This window comes from Helianthus annuus, chromosome 6 (genome assembly GCF_002127325.2).
Source record: "Helianthus annuus cultivar XRQ/B chromosome 6, HanXRQr2.0-SUNRISE, whole genome shotgun sequence".
Taxonomy (NCBI): domain Eukaryota; kingdom Viridiplantae; phylum Streptophyta; class Magnoliopsida; order Asterales; family Asteraceae; genus Helianthus; species Helianthus annuus.
Window position 1 is genome coordinate 18,332,093 of NC_035438.2, and position 18,100 is coordinate 18,350,192.

The window sequence follows — 18,100 nt, forward strand, 5'->3', positions numbered from 1 at the left end:
AAAAAATTACAACGATAAACATTACTCGATAAAAAATAAACGTTATAAATTTGTAACAATAATTACAACGATTTGTTGATTTGTTTCTGAGGATCTCTCATGATAATGTTTTTTTATAACTTTTAATTGGAGGCAGCCCGCCAATAACCTGTATCTTGTATGCCTTGAAAAGATGCAACCTCTCTTTAGCATTCTCCAACTTTTTGAAATAGCCATTTTTTGACTCATCACCTTCATATAAAAATTACAAAAACCATCAGTCAAGTCAATATTGTGGTTATTCAAACAGAAACAGGTCGGTTAAGTCAGAATCATAACCAAGTAAAATAACAATAGATGGTTAACAGAAAGTTAACTTGATAATTTGAAAACGAAAGTAATCACGTCAGTTATCTTTGAACCATAAATACCCCTTTATTCGATAAATATAGACGCGTTAAAAGTTAAAAAATACTTTTTGCTACAAACTCGCTAGATTTTAAGAATAATTTCAAATTATTCACTTAACGTTTGAACTATTCCCAAAATTTAATGAAATTTAGTGATGGTTTTTTTAACATATGATGTTTTACACATTCAAACTCCTACTGTAAGATGTAAACTTTCCCATGTATAAACAAAGCATTAAAGACCTATAATGTTTTTACCTAAACACCATGGAGTCCACTGGCTGGCTTGTACTGCTAATTGGAAGGTTACTTGTGTCTACAAAACCACCATGTTCCCACACCTGATTATCCAACTATTAATGCCTGAAATTGAAACAAAGTTTAAAACAGTTACCGATTGGTGTCAAACTGACAACGATATATTATAAATATATAATAAGAAAACATTACATCAGAACTGAACAATCTTATCTACTGTTGAGTGTTTGAAACTTCACACGAATATATAATACCAAGATAGTTGAGAGTGTTGTAGGAGATGTCAGGTTCCAATATCAAAAAGCATGGGAAAAGTTGTAGAGTTCCAATGCTTGACCATGTATTACAGCTGTTAAAACAACTTTGCAGTGAAAAGGACAAACAGTAAAAGGTAAAGGAAACAGTAAAAGGGCTAGTATATGACACTTGACAGGTTTAGTAGTTGACACTTGTAAAAGCTGCAAGTCTGCATCTGCATTGGCAGGTCTAGCTCTCTTTCTCTCTCTATCTCGTTTTCTCCCCCCTCCTAAAACTATTTAAATTTTGAATCACGGCGCTCAAATATCCTCCCGCTCACCTGTTATTAGCTTCTACCATTGTCCAAACCTACAAGACTTGTACATGATGCATCACAACTTGTACTTTATATATAGTGTGTGAAAGAATAGCCAGCAAAACAAATTTGGGGATAAAATTAGGGAAAAAACATCATATTGTTTTGAAATCAAAAGCTTGGACAGAATCAAACAGAACATCCTAATAGCTTCAATTTGTTTATCATTTTAAAAGCCAAGAACATCCTATAAGGCCAGTTATAAACATCAAAACCGGCTCCGGCTTGTTACCCTCCAACACCTGATCCACCATAAATCCCCTTTACTTACTATGAATCGAACCAAAGCCCTTCAATCAAAAACATTTAAATTCAAAATTTAAAACATGGGTCGACACAAAAATCAACTAAACAATCTTATAATTACCTTATACCAGCTATCATATAGTGATTACCTCATCCAGTGTATACCTGACTTACAGAAATATAATTTTCAGGAAATTTTGAAGAACTTTTACCAACACCTTAACTAATAATATCCTAATTCAATCCTAAACACAAAGGCTCAGGTTCATATGCAAAACATTACATGGGAAGAAAAAAATAAATCACTACACATATTAATGTTTATGGCATGAATTCCTTCTACATCCAACCCAACAGCATTATAGGGCAAAATCAGTGGCGATTTAACCAAAATGTAAAAATATTTGCCAATCTAGTCAAGCATCTAAAATGATCCCTCAATATGAAAAAATAAGGGAATCTTGACAACCACAACAAATGATGTCAATTTCATATTTCCATGGTTATCGTTAAAGAGTAAAAGGTAATTTGGCTTTAAAATGTACAAAATATGGGAAGTTTTGCCTTTAATATAGGACAACCCAACAAAAGAGCTGGTGGGCATACAACTTTTACGACATGAAGTGCGAATGAAAGTACCTCTTTGCAGTTCTGTTCATGTATCTTTCCACCAAAAGAACTTGATGATGCTGGCTAGAGCCAAAAACAACAAAAATTTAATACATATGAAGAGAACACACATACATATATGATTTGGAACTGGCCCACAAAGATGGAAGCATCAAGTATCAAATCAAAAGCAACACCATTCTTAATTTTGCCACACTAATGAAACAGCTTCAACTCTCAATGACCAATTACACAATTTGAAGTTTACTTCATCATGTTAATGGAATATTTATTATTTAATTTGGACAAGATGTTGATTTCTTTTATGTAACATGGTGAATCAGTGACAAATGTATGAATGGTTAGATTACAACTGAAACCGGTTAGAGCAAAAGAAACATCAAAACCAACTGAACTGTAGCTGAAGAACCTGAAAATCAGACAGTGGCTGACCTGCATCATATAACGTGGACTGTAGCTGAAGAACCTGAAAAGAACAAAGGTGCCACCATCATATAAACGAAAACTCACACGAATTGAAAATCCACGAAACAACGTACATATGAATCACACAGAAGTGTTTGCTGAATCTGCACCTGAATGCACGTCACTGCTGCCGTGTTTGCTGCACTATTTTGGCGGCACAATACTGATAATCTTCATCGTCATTTGGTCATTAAATGCAGCTTGCGAGACGCCCAAATCACAACCAGATCAGCCACCGCCTAGACACCAGTGTAGCCGCTAATTGCTATTATTGTTTGACTGGCTTCAGCCTCTTCTGGTCACTGCCTAGTACATTGATTTGCAAATGTTGCCATCAGAATTCAAACTTTTTATGCTCCATTACAGCTGTTGTGTCATGTGTGATTAATTTGGGCACATGCACATGTGTCATCAAACAGTTTGCTCAACATGGTACCTGTAAATAAATGATTAGAAATGTACTTAGAATATATCAAACAAGTTGGGTAACGGGTCAAAATGGGTAAGGTTTAGTCCTGGTATATTCGGTGGTACCGGTATCGGTACCCACTTTTCCCGTTTTTCGGTACCCTACCGGTAGGGTACCGATGTTTACAGTGGGATACATTGGGATTACGAACACGATAACACCCACTTGGAGTAGGGGTTTTTTTTTTTTTTTTTAACCCAAAACAGTGCTTTTGATACAAATAATTACCAAAATTGGTTGTTTGAAAATTATTTACCAAAATACGTTTTTTAATCCTATTTCTCTTTTAATGCACTAACGTTTATTAAAAATAAGCGAAAAAGTGTTTCGGGTCAGCTCGACAATCAAATGATGCCACCAGCTCTTAACTGTCACAATTTTTTGAACTGGAAACACACCAAGATCCAGCAGCATCATTTGTTTATTAAAAAGAGTCGCGGTAAGTATGTGTTCATGAAAGTCTGCCTTCAGCCTGTCCCAACCCTCAAAAGTTTTGTACCCGGTTGACAACACAAACAATAAAAAACTGTTAGTAGGCCATTTAACTGTTAGACAGGGTTCGAGCTTGGGGTAATGGAACAAATGGGGATAACACCAAAATAACTTCACCCCAATCAATAAATTTTCTTTCCACATATAGGGTCCATCATGTATGCCAACTGTTTCTTCAGGCTCTCGATTTGTTCTTTAAGGTCCATGACCTCCCTGCTTTCCTTATTCAATTGAGCCGCACCAAGTTCGACTGTTGAAGCGTGTTGAGCAAACTTCAACCTACAAACCGTTTCCCCGGAAGAATCACCTTCTGGGCTCACATGAGCAAACCTCAAAGTCTTCGCGTTTCCACCTGCAAATTTTATACAGATAAACCCGATCAAAATCGACGTTCTATCAAGAACTACCTAATTTCTTGCATTATATACCTAATGAGTTCTGAAGGAGTAGTGTGAGCTTGCTGTTTCTGTATGGAATGTATGAGTTCTTCTATGATAAAGCGGTGATTATGTCCGAAGCTCGCGAGTAGCTTGGCTCGTTTGCACCCTTACCTACATCAGTTCATTAGATAACTTGATCAATAACTCTAATATCCACAAGCGATGAAAACCTGCATAAACCATGGTCAACGCGTCAATGGCTGGCAAATTTAACTGGCAAAAGTTTTGCTACTTATCTTCTTGTTCAGTCTCCCCATCCTCCATAACTCAGCCGCCTCTCTCGCTTCAGGAAGCCTATCTTTCAACAACTCAGCCGGCGTTTGCACCAACGAAGCAAGCCCGTATTCTCTAATCTCACCTGACTCCTAAAAAACATGAGAGGGTAATTCAGTAATTTCATCTTTAAAAACACAAATATTAACCAAAAGAGGGTGATTTTGCAATATGCATACCAGTTTAGAGACATACTGAGAGATCGAAACAACAGCTTTGGCCCTAACTCTCATATTTGCATGCTTAACATTTTAGGACTTTAAACAATAATACAAATTTTAGGACTTTAAACAATAATACAAATTTGAATTTAATCACAAACAGATATTGTAAATAATCACCTGAGGGATGTATCTAAGGGCCTTTACTGGCTTCGCCTGCTGCACTGAAGACCACTCGTTTGGAACCGCATCTGTTGGTGTCGGAGGCTTATTCCTGAAAGCTAGAATCTTAGTTCTGTCCATGTTGAGGCTGTCCGCCAGCCGATTCCTGTATGCTTCCTTCGCCGGTGAGCTTGCAATCGGATTCTCCTTACCATTTTTGAAAGCGTACACTTCTCATGGGGAAAAACTGGTAATGAACTTGAGAAAAGGGATGCGTCACTTGAAGCGTCATTGTAATTATCAGATCTTGTTAACATGTCCTTTGCCCCGTTTCCAACGGCTTTCGAATAATTCATTGGTGTTATTTTCGAGGGGTCTGTCATAAAATAAATAAATAAATAATAAATAAATATATAAATAAATAAATAAATAAATAAATAAAGGATTTTTAATGGATTTGAGTTATTGCACAGTAAGTAAACAAGAAATCAGTGGAAATTTCAAACCTACCAAAAGGAAAATGATGTGAAGAATGATGCATTACGGAACACACTTCTGTCAGAAAAGAAAGCTTCAGTCAAACGCATATATGCAAACAATAAATAAAAAAATTGAGCTTTGATTTACATATTGGTGTTTAGTTATGACGATAAAAGAATACAAATGGTTTACTTCATAGGAAAACTGTATCAAGATTATCAGGCATGCTCACATACATGTTCAAGTCAAACTTAATCACATAAATTGATGTTAACTAATTACGATCTTAGGCTTTAATCAACATAATTGCCTATCATCATCATCATCCAAACAGCAATAAACAGATTCAAAAAGCACATCCAAACAATCCCTAAGTTTTTAATATCTATTGACTAAGACTGTTAATACTTAACAGATGGTCCAAACAGGGTACAGAGTTTAAACCTAAAACATAACTGTATCAAGTACTTGCATATAAAACTAAAGAACATTAAAACAATCAAAACAATAATAGTCAACACCACTTATGATGATAATCATTAATCAGACAACAATGAAGCATAGAATGCTTACAGACACAATCATCCGTAAAAATATTTGAATTTACATGAAGAAAAAGAGGAAAGTTAAAAAGATAATGAAAAGTAGTAGGGAACTGATCTTTCTTTTAAGCCTTTCTTTTTTTTTAAATTAAAAAAAAACTGATTTTTAATTTAAATTCTCATTAAGATAACAAGCAATAATTACTCAAATTCACAGCAAAATCATAACTAACTATATGATCCACAAAACCCCCCAACAAATAATCAACAATCTACACACCAATCACCAACTAAACCCTAATCTAGTAATCTTTCACCCAAGAATCACAAACCCCATTTGAAATTAGATCAAAAAGATCCAAACCCATAATGGGGTTTACAATTTTCACACACAAAAACGTGTAAAAACAACCTCTACAAATAAAAAAAAATTAAATCGATTCAGATCCAGATCTAGATAAACCTGCTACCACAAAGCAGACTGTAGAAGCAGTCAGATGAAACGTGAAACTGTAGAAGCAGTCAGATCTGAACGCAAACCCATAAGATTTGAATGTAAAAGACTCAGATCTGCAAAGTAATGTCATCTTCATCTTCCTCACCCCATCTTCATCTACACCAAACCAACCGAAAATGTCAAAAAATGACCTTGAGTTGACGAAAGCAAGAAATGGAAGAGAAACAGGGAAGAAAAGGAGAACCAACAAAAGATTTACGTACCTGGTTAACTCGTTCTGAGATTTGTGTATACGGTTTGAGTCCTCTTCCCTCTTTGCGAGAGAGAGAGAGAGAGAGTGAGAAGGTGAACGAAGGAAGATGAGTGTTTGAATTTTGGTCTTGCGGGGTTTGGTTTTCACCAGGTTTGTGCTTTTGGGGGGTTGAAGATGAAGAAGATTAGGGTTTGAAGAATGCAAGAGCGGCCGAATGAAATGAATAGGGTTTGGAGAGAGATACGAACATTATATTGGATCCGGAATATAAAATACGGGTCAAGAATATCCGGTTCAAGCTCCGCGTGTGTTGAATGGGTTTTTCAACACTTTGTGCTTAATAGGTTTGTACAATGGGCTTCAAAGACTTGTAAAGTGGCAAATGACCATTCTATCCTTCCTATATGCTTTATAAAGTAGTATAGATATAGGTAGAGGTTCCTGTAAAAAAAGGTTTTCTTGTGAGAAAGGTAAGAAAAGAATCTACACCATTAGATCTTTGATTTAATGGTTGAGATCATTATGGCAAAATTGTAAATAATGTTTACTATTAAACATACTAATTTTCTAGATTAAGGGTATATAGGTAAATTTAACATTTTTAAATTAAGAAACTAACATTAACGCACATGTAACTCCCCCCGTCTTTTTTAAACGTCAATAACTTTTTATACGTAACTTTAAAAAAAAATTACACCATAATAACGAGCGTTTTTTTATCTTTAATATGAGTACCATATTGCTATACTTATATAGAGAAAAAAATACGTTTCGATCAGATGTTTAGTCCATGAATGGTGTTATATACTTACTGAATTGTGTTATGTACTTACTGAATAGTGTTATATACTTGCTGAATGGTGTTATATACTTACTGAATGGTGTTATATACTTGCTGAATGGTGTTAATATACTTACTGAATGGTGTTATATACTTGCTGAATTGTGTTATATACTTAGACCGCCCGTAGTGGGGCGTTTTTTTTTTTAAAAAATTGCAAAATAACGCCTTATAACGCCCAAACCCCCATTACACGGGGCGTTTTGGGGCGTGATTTTTGAAAAAAAAAAAATCCTCCGGCGTTTTGATTATAACGCTTAAAAAAGAGAGGGGGCCCACTTGACCGTTTGACAACGGTTACATTGTTTAAATTTTTTTTTTAATTTAAAATATTCCCACTATAAATATATACCCCACATTCACACCTTTTTTTATAAAAAAACCCACTTTCTCTCCCACTTTCTTCTAATTTTTATAAAAAAAACCCACTTTCTTCTAATTTTTATACAATCATGCATCCATACGAGTGGCCGAAACCAAAAAAATTTAACGAGATGCAAGAGGCGCGGCAAATGGAAAAGGACATTGAGTTTTTGTCCAAACCTATCGACCACCTACAAGGCGATGCGTTGATCCTTGCGCAAATGCGTCGCCAAAAAATTAGAGAAAAATATGGACTCTAGATCATGTTATTTTTTTTTAGTTTATTTTTTCTGTTTTTTTTTTATTTTCTGTTTTTTTATTTTTCTGTTTTTCAGTTTTTTTTTTGTTTTTTTTTTATTTTCTGTTTTTTTTTTCAGTTTTTTTTTATTTTTATTTCAAGTAATGTAATTTTATTTTTAAATTAATGAAGTTTTTTTATGTTTTAAATTAAAAAAAAATAATTGTGAAATGATTGAATGGGGGTTATTGGCATAATGCCCCACTACGCCACTTTTGCTATAATGCCCCCTTGCTGACTAGGACGCCACATGTCGGATAATGCCCCATGGTGGGGGCATTATAAGGTGTTACCACTACACATGGTCTTACTGAATGGTGTTATATACTTGCTGAATTGTGTTAATATACTTACTGAATGGTGTTATATACTTGTTGAATGGTGTTATATACTTACTAAACGGTGTTATATACTTGATGAATGGTGTTATATACTTGCTGAATGGTGTTATATACTTGCTGAATGATGTTTATAGAGATCTTTTAAAAAAATTCAGTTCCTATAATTAAGGTGGCAGTTATGAGAAGTTTTTAATTAATTGAATTAATAATAAAATTACTTGTTTACCCTTTTGAATTAATTTAGATTTAGGACACATGTCATCTCCACAATATTTCTCACATTTCTCACACTTTTAACCTTTTTTACAATAACCTTACCTTATATATATATATAAGGGGGTGGATCATGAGAAAACTAGTTTAAATGAGAAAACCAAAAAACTAACTAAAAAAGCCTAAAAAAACCTAAAAAACATACCAATTTTTTTTTTATAATTTTTTATAGAAAAATCGCTACTTTTTATGTATGGAAAAAAATTTCCAAAAAAAAAAAAAAATTTTTTTGGTTATACTGCACATGTGCGCCAATACGGAAAGCCTAAACCACTTAACCCACCCCCCACCGACACCCCCAAAAACCTAAACCCCCCACCCCCCAAAAACCTAAATTCACCCTCCCACCAAAAGCCTAACCCCCCCCCCCCCCAAAACCTAAACCCCCCACCCTCCCGAAAACCTAAAACTAAACCCTAAACATAAACCCGAAAAAAACCTAAACCCCCCTCCCCCCCCCCAACCCAAAAACCTAAAACCCCTCCCCCCCACACCCAAAAACCTAATCCTAATCCTAAACCTCCAAAAAAAACTAACCCGAAAAGCTAAACTAGACTCAAAAAGCTAATTTTAAGCATGTAATGCACATTGTAGTACATGTTATATTGCACATGTGCACTACTAAAATAATAGTATCGAAAACAAGACGACACCATAAATCTTTTTTTATGTCATAAAAAATATGCTCGAATATACTTGAATGAAAGATAAGAAAATTTGTGATCTTATGGTGCCATTTTTGTTTTAAAATGATAACGTATGGAGGAATGGGAAATGTTTGAAAAGTTATATATTTTTTGTTCCAATTTTACCCCTCATTCATTAAAAGTCCCCCCTCCTTCATTAAAAGTCTCCCCCCCTTCTTTTTAGTGGTTTTTAGTTAGTTTTCTAGTTTTCTCATATATATGTAGTTTTCTAATGATCCTTTCCCTATATATATATATATATATATATATATATAGGGTCAGTATTTAGAGAAAACGCTCAAAAGTGTGAGAACGGAGAGAACGCTTATGCATCGTCCGATCAAAACAATCTATGGACTAGATTGACGCGGTGGCATTTTAGTAAATAACACCAATTTTATTACGTGGACGCGCGTCATTAAGGGTAAAAAAAAAGTAAAAACTATTCCTCACATAAAGTGCCATTGAAAATAAAACGCCAAAAAAATACAAAACGCCAAATTTATCACTGGGTGCTTTTTTCTGTGTTTTTATTTAAATTCTATGGTTACAAAAACGCCATAACATAGGAAACGCCATTATATATAACGCCAAACTTTACATCCGAATAAATGTTATTTACATTTTGTGTTATAAAAATAACATCCCGCCTAACCTACGCGCCAAAAAAAATTCTATAAATATAAACGGCTCACCACCTTCCGTTTATCACACCAAAAAAACACACAGTGGTTGCTAAAAATATTTACAACTCAATGTAAAACGCCAAAAAATACGACAGCAAAAACATCTTTTTCTTTTATCCTCAGTAAAGTTCTGCATGAAGCTTCATTTAATGATCTTTTATGCGAGTGAAAAAAAGATTTTGCTGCATGACATGGACACAATTGAAAAAAGAGGGACTGATGACACCCATATGTCATACTGACATCTTTGTTTCTGAAGAAGGTTTGGATGATAAGAAGAGACTTATACCAGTGGCAGTTAGCATCCACCCACAGGGGGTCACTCTATGGCTCAAACATCAACAAAGACAATTCAACACATGAACAAAGAAAATAAACAACGCCAAACCCAAAACGCCACTTATTCGTCACATTTCTTGTAGTTTCAAAAGAAGAAAGAGACTGATGACACTGAAAATTTAAAATAATAAATTGCTTCTACTTTGTTTTTTTTTTTTACTTTTTTTTTTAATTTTCTTTGTCTATTGTTTGTTTTGTAATGTCAGTTAATAAACAACAAAATAATATTAATGCTATAACGAAAAATATAATAAAACGCCAAAATTAGCAAATACGTGTAGAACGCCATAATGCCATACAAAAGCCCCCAAATAAACTACCAAGCTATAATAAAATTAATTTGAACAACTAATACTATAAAAAAAGAGTGAAAAAATGTGCAAAAGAATATAAAACAAAAGAAGTCCAATAGTTATCTAACCGCCATTGGAAAAGAAAACGCCATAATTACAGCCGTCAAAAGATTTGACGTGTTACACCATTAAAACAATTGAGTCTTAAAGCAAAACACGGTAAACTGCAAAAAAACAGTAAAATGAAACGACGGAAAACATAATTACTAACATTTATTATATTAAATTTATTTATCTTTTTCAAAACGCCATAATTACCTGACATACGCGGGAAAAAAAAGTCAATATAAAAGAAGATCATCAGAACCCAAGTTCAAACACGTCAAAAAAACTAAAACGCCACATATTCTCCGAAATGCCAAAAAATTTAAAAAATGACTAAGGTTATTGCATGGAGGTTTGTAAGGAAAGAAAAAAGATTCATCATAAAGTTCGCTGACAGGAGAAGGGTTAAGGTAAGAACAATAAAAACCATGATGGGAATGAATGAAAATATTCAAAAGGATATCCTGGCCCTTGGGGTTCCAAGAGACAACGATTGTGAAAGAACAAGAACTGTAATAAGAAGACTGGAGAGAAAGTTTCCAGCAGAAGATAATGAAGATGATGATGATGATATTGAAGATACACAAATACCAAAACTTAGGAGTTGGGTATTGCACGAGGAAGAAGGAACACTTGAAGTAACTTATGAAAACGGGGTGCAATATTCAAGACCAATGGAAGAAATGTTGAAAACAGGGTTACTATCTATCATTGAACATGTCACACCCCCAAAATACCACCTAGAGAATGTCCCTGTTAGGCATGTGACGTTCCAGGACCCAAGCCACCAATCACATTGAACTCATAAATATATTTAGATAAAACCTTCATTCATTAACATAAAGGGTTACAAACGTTACATATCATTTATTGTGTACAGCGGAAGCAAAACTCATTTGTTAAGTGTTTAGTAAACCATGTGTACATAAATCATTTAGCTTGTGTTGAGATTCCATGTATCACGACCCATGACCACTCCAGCATCCCAGACAGCAAGTCCCAATGATATAAACCTACAACCTGCAAGCATGCAGACAAGTGTGTCAGACGACGCTGGTGAGTTCAAAGTTTTGTTAATGCGCTTAGTTACCAGATGTGTGTATAAGACAGTTCAACGTTTTGTTTTGATGTTGTTATTACTCGATTACCGTATGTGGCGACTAGATGTGAATGCCCAACCCCAATGCCTCCATTTAGGCATTGGTCATTGTAAAACCCGTGAGGATCACAATGATATCAATCTAACTTTGTGAGAGTGCGGAAACCAAACACAAAGGTGATTCAAGAAACAATATATATAGATCGAATAAAACACAATGAATAACAAAACAAACCAAACTTGCATTCAACTTGAAGATGACTGATACAAGATCGGTAGGAACTCGGTTCCTTGCTATGTGTCGCCCCCTGCTTCTATTCAGTATCAACAACCCTTAATCTATTGATTAAGGGTGTTTAAATACACTACATAAGGGCCGAAACTACTCAAGCCCATGCGACACACTTACAAGCCCAACCCACATAAGATTAACCCAAAACATAATTAAACTAATTACAAGATCAATCCCTATATATTGTTAACTTGCATGAATAAACCTTTAGGTTCCAACAATCTCCCCCTAGGTTTATGCATACAAGTTCTTCTTGCTTCAGCTTCCTTGATGACCACCACTCATGTTATCCTTGTATCCACCAAATCCCTTCCTGTGAATATGCATCACAGAGGCTACAGCAGACGTCCACCCTTTAGCAATTTCTTCATATTTTTCGGTGGCTCGGATTTGGTTGCTTGCCAGTACTGCAAGATCTTCAGGTGCAAGATTCAATAAATCAATCTGATCCACCAGACAGTAACTTTCATCTCCATCACAAACGATCACAGCTTGACCAAGTCTTTCATTATATGCCCAGAAGTGCATCGTCTTCAACGCCCCTTTCGGAATCTTCCTTACCAACGGAATAGTCTTTTCTTTATCAGTAGCGGGCCAGTGTACTATCTTCATCCGCTTGTTGGTGTATGGATCCCTGATCCCTTTTGCTGGTTTAACTGTGGTATCTGCTGTACGCATCGAAGGAAAGCCTTTTGCCACTTCCCTTTTCAATCTCTCGAAGAACATATAACCAGGACCATTAGGCTTATCATCCACATAAGGTTTATTTACCAGATCTGTCAAATCAACCTTAGTGAATGACTGAAATTGCCCTGATCGCTTGTACCATTCGACTGGTCCAACCTTCCTCTTAATCCACCATCGTTTACGGTCGTGATCATACCCCCAGCTAACTACACCAGATCTATTCCCTTTCTTGTCATAGAGAGTTTCACCCACATCCATCAAATGATGTGTAGCATGCGCATCTTCATCGTCAGGATTAGCATTCTTGTTTTTCAGAATTACAAACTCTCTCTTCTTCTTCAACCTTTCAGCTTTCGCCTTTTCTGCTTCTGGATCAGTAACCCGTTCAAAGTACTTTTCCATAGCAGCAGCTTTTTCAGCGTTATCCTTCTCGAAAGCTTTCTTTCTGTTCTCTACATCGGTGGGATCAGAAAACTCTTGACCAAACTTCTTCTCAAGTTTGCCTCGCAGATCATAAACAATATTGAATAACAGACCAACATCTCCCTGTAGTTGTTCAATTTGTTGATCCTTCTTCACAATAATGTCTTCAAGCTGTATGATCTTAGCATCTTTATGTATGGAATCTTGTTCGAGCACAACTAAACGCTTCTTCATTTCCCTCATACTTATGAACTCATCATCATCGCTTGAATCACTGTCGAAAGGCATTCTGAGTGGTTCAACAGGTCGTTTACCACTAGAACTGCCCGGTTCTTCATGAATGGTACCGGAAGATCCAGCACCAACAGCTTCAGAGGGCCTAGCTTCAGTATGAGTCTCAACATTAGATACAGCTTCAGCTTGAACTTCAACATTAGGCACAGCTTCATGTTGAACTTCAACATTTGCCATAACTGTATCATCACCTTGAATTCCAGCATCAGACTCAAAGAAACTATCTGTAGTAGTGGTGGTGTCATCAACATTTGTTTCGAAATCAAACTTATATAAACCTTCAGCATCATCAGCAACAGTTACGGATTGATCTTTGCTTCGTTCGATAAACATTCCGGGTCTAGGATCCCGTCTTTTCCTTTTTAGCGGAATATCATCAGAATCCCTTGGGCTTTCTTCAGGCTCTTCAGTAGACACTGACAGATTAGTAGGAGGATTACCCATCGTGTCAGTCACTTTCTTCAACAACAGAGCCAAGTTCTCAGCAGAAATCACCGGAGTAACAGTAGAAACGGTTTCAGCATTAGCTTCAGGAGGAAGCTCTATGTTATCATCATCAGAATCACACGTAATCTCAACACCTTCATCGTCAGAGTTGATGGTGATACGCTCTGGCTCAGGCTCGTTTTCATCTCTTTGCTGGATGTCATGTTCTTCAGCTACTATGGCACGTGCTGGTACGGCTAGTGCCCTGACTGGATTCACAGCAACTTCTTCGGTCTCAGCAAACTGACCGAACTTTTCCAAAGCAATCAAACCTTCAAACTTCTTTTCTGTTCCTTTCTTAGTTGTAAGTGCTCCAAAACAAGAAGTACCCATGGGCTTTAATTCCAGTGTGTTTCCCGATCGCCTTAATTCAGGATACCGAGCATTCAGAATCATTTGTACAAACCTAGGATACATCAGAAACTTATCCTTTCTTAGCCCGATAGCATTCCTCTTCATTGCTTCTAAAACATATCGCGAATAATTGAACGGCTCATTTGTAATTACGCAGATCAATGCAGCCGTTTGTGTTGTGTTTAGTTGATCAGTTCCTCCTCGGTTCTCAGTCATGCACAATAGGAACGTGTGCAATAATAAGCGCCAATATGGATGAACAAACTTCTTGACCAGGGGCGGAAATCTCCCTTCATAGCTTAGACGCGGCAAGATAGCTTCAATTACCCCAGCAGCAAGCTCGATTGGATCCGCTTCTTGATCATTAAACTGCAACACCTCCCTGATACCCTGCTCTGTCACAATAATCGTTGTTCCGTCAATTTCAGCAGCTATCGCTCCTTTGCCTTCAACTATTTCCACCTTCGCAGTCTTCCAGAAGTCTCGGATAAGACTTTCATACACTACCGGATTGTCTCGAAGAGCGTGAGCAATGCGGCATGTATTCAAGCCTTTAATCAAAGACGTGTACAACTCCTTGTGCTTTACAGGTGGGGGTGCCAAATACGCAACTTGATTGTGAGAAGCAATAAACTTGAGGTCCATTTTTCTGCAAATACACAAACAACACATAAGTTCCCAAATTTAACAGTGATAAAAATAAGAATTAAAAATAAACACTGTTACTGTTCACTCGTAACCATGAGTCGCAACCCAAAGTTTCGAGTCGAAACCATGAGTCGCAACCAGGATTACTGAGTCGCAACCATGAGATTGCGAGTCGCAACCGAACAAGATGAGTCGCAACCATGAGTCGCAACCGAACAAGATGAGTCGCAACCATGAGTCGCAATCTCGAGGTTGCGAGTCGTAATCGTTGGTCTCGAGTCCAGTTGTTCTTGATTTCGACTGGAATCTTCAAGAATTCGCCGGAAAACTCATCGGAATCTTCAAGAACTCGTCGGAAAACTCATCGGAAACTTCAAGAACTCGTCGGAAACCTGCAAAACTTGAACAATGACGTCATAATTTCTGTTGATGATCTACCTTAATTGCGAGTCGCAACCGGAATTCGAGTCGGAATCTTGATTTCGGCCGGAATTGTTGAGAGAAAATTAGAGAAGATTTCGAGTGAAATATGGTGATAATGACTCGTGATCAGCATTTATATGGCCAATGTTCTCATGGGCCCAAATTTGTTGGGCCTAGGCCTCATGAACTTGGGCTTAATATCTTTTAGCATTTTGGGCTAAATAAAATGATTTTCAAAGATAATTTCAACCAACCCAACTAAAAAATCTGATTTTTTCAAAAAAAAACCATTAACCCATTGAGCATTTTTGTTGCAAAATAAAAACCTAAAAAAAACAAAAATAAATAATAAAATATTATTTACAAAATAAAATCAGGAAATTTGCATAGATGCTCAGGGATCAAATCACAGGGTCTCGGGCATGACTTCACTTATCAACACTGATCTACTTTAGAATAACCTAGACGATTGCCAGTATTTTTGTCCTCTTAAACTCATCTCCCTAGACCTTTTCCATATAACTGCCTGTACTTTAATTTATCATGTTTTGATATTTTAATAATGAACACCCAAACAAATACTAATCAAATCCCGGAATTATACACAGCTCACTCTATCATGCAAGCAGTTTCCCTACCACATATTTCACAAGCCCAATCCAAATTTCTGAAATCTTAACTGGGAATAGGTTGAGAGAAGAACAGAATAGATCTTAGAATGAGATGATATAATATACAGATCAAATGAGTTTTCTCAATTTGATATAGGTTTGTTGGGTTTCTTTTGGGCACTAGAGGGCCTCTTTCGGGTGTTTAATTGATCTACAGATCGACAACGTACAGCTAGGTCAGCATGTATCAGGATGCAGCAGAAGCTGACGTTGCCTAGCACCTCCAGGTCAGCATGTATCTGGATGCAGCAGAGGAGGTACACGACTTTTTCAGATAAGATTTCAGAATCAGACCGAAATTGTGTGTATCGGGAAAAACATACAAACATTCAAATAGACATGAGCTAATTCCAAGTGATTTTCTTTTCTGAGGTCATGTACTGGTTTAGTTCTGGACAAAAACAGCTAATGTTTCCAATCTTAAGGATAGAGCCTACCGACACATCATACTAGAGTCAGACTATTTCAATACTGGTCTTACGTGAGTCAGCCCTTAACCATAAAGTGAAAATTCATTTCATTTCCCAGTCCAGCCACACTTCCTTTTGAAACTCTTTTTGTATTTTTTAATTTTCCAATGTTTTTGTATTTTTCGATTTTTCAATGTTTTTGTATTTTTCGATTTTTCTCCCCCTAAATTTGTGCATAAATAAAAACTACCTAAGAATAGAAAACTGTATGAACAAATTTACCTACGAAAATACAAAACATGCTCAATCAGTAAAACGGATCATTTTTAGAAAATCCACAAGCACTCTGAATTTCGAGCTGCTGACAGGTTTAGTGAACAAATCGGCAGCATTTGCATCTGTGTCGATCTGTTCAAGCGTAATCAGACCTCTGTCAAAGCAGTCTCGAATGAAATGAACTTTAATATCAATGTGCTTGGTTTTGGAGTGAAAAACAGGATTTCTAACAATTTGTATTGCAGCATCATTATCACAGTAAATAGTAGTGTTAAGATATGTCAAACCATAATCCTGCAATTGATGTTGCATCCACACCACTTGAGAGCAAGAAGCAGAAGCAGCAACATACTCAGCTTCAGCTGTGGATATCGCCACCGTTTGTTGTTTCTTGCACTGCCAAGAAATGAGCCGATCACCCAAAAATTGACATCCCGCAGAAGTGGATTTCCTGTCACTGTCAGTACCTCCAAAATTGCTGTCAGAGAAAGCAAACAAGTCAAAATTGGAATCTCTCGGATACCACAGGCCAAACCGAGGTCGGCCCTTAAGATACCGAAAGATCCGTTTAACAGCAATAAGATGAGAAGTTTTAGGATTAGCCTGATAGCGTGCACAGTTGCAAACAGCAAACATGATGTCCGGACGGCTAGCAGTGAGATACATCAATGACCCGATCATTGACCTATATTGACGTTGATTTACAGACTCTCCTTCTTCATCTTCAGTCAACAATGGTCTCTCAGCCATAGGTGTCTCAGCAGACTTTGCATCCGAGAACTTGAACTTTGCCAGCACATCATCCACATACTTCCCTTGATGAATCAGAATTCCTTGCGAACTCTGCTTGACTTGAAGGCCCAAAAACAGAGTCATCTCCCCCAGAGCACTCATTTCAAACTTTTTCTTCATAACTTTCTCGAATTCCTTGCATAGATCCTCGCTTGTTGATCCGAAAATAATATCATCAACGTAGATTTGAACCAAGATTTGATCACTGCCTATCCTCTTGATGAACAAAGTCTGGTCAATAGTGCCTCGTGTATATCCATGAGCCAACAGATGTTCTGTTAGGGTGGCATACCAAGCTCGAGGAGCCTGGTGTAACCCATACAGTGCCTTGTCTAACTTGTAGGCATACTCAGGATGATCTGGATGCACAAATCCTGGCGGTTGCTCAACAAAAATTTCCTCCTTCACATCTCCATAGAGAAACGCGGTCTTGACATCCATCTGATAGACAGTGAATCCCATGTATGACGCGTACGCCAAAAAGATCCGGATAGCTTCAAGTCGTGCAACCGGAGCATAAACTTCATCATAATCCAGTCCTTCGATTTGCCTAAATCCCTGAACCACCAGTCTTGCTTTGTTTCGAACAATGACACCTGCAGAATCCTGCTTGTTTCGAAAAACCCATCTAGTTCCAAGCTTACGCTTTCCTGCTGGCAACTTGACAAGCTTCCATACTCCAAGTTTTTC

At 36.7% G+C, this 18,100-nt stretch overlaps 2 long non-coding RNA genes across 5 annotated transcripts; both read right to left on the reverse strand.

The window, feature by feature from the left end:
* On the reverse strand, positions 1-2,138 carry LOC118479712. 2 transcript variants are annotated; one of them, XR_004860207.1, is made up of 3 exons: positions 902-2,138; positions 648-752; positions 1-231 (listed from the first exon to the last, which is right to left on the reverse strand). It is a non-coding gene; the product is annotated as an uncharacterized LOC118479712 (long non-coding RNA). The 2 variants fall into 2 exon arrangements; XR_004860206.1 differs by having other exon boundaries at positions 840-2,136.
* Positions 2,139-3,802: 1,664 nt separating this feature from the next.
* LOC110863805 lies at positions 3,803-6,576 on the reverse strand. 3 transcript variants are annotated; one of them, XR_002549378.2, is made up of 7 exons: positions 6,341-6,576; positions 6,091-6,233; positions 5,109-5,153; positions 4,617-4,974; positions 4,455-4,532; positions 3,991-4,367; positions 3,803-3,914 (listed from the first exon to the last, which is right to left on the reverse strand). It is a non-coding gene; the product is annotated as an uncharacterized LOC110863805 (long non-coding RNA). The 3 variants fall into 3 exon arrangements; XR_002549377.2 differs by having other exon boundaries at positions 5,109-5,150; positions 6,084-6,233; XR_002549376.2 differs by having other exon boundaries at positions 6,084-6,233.
* Between the last annotated feature and the right edge of the window lie 11,524 nt (positions 6,577-18,100).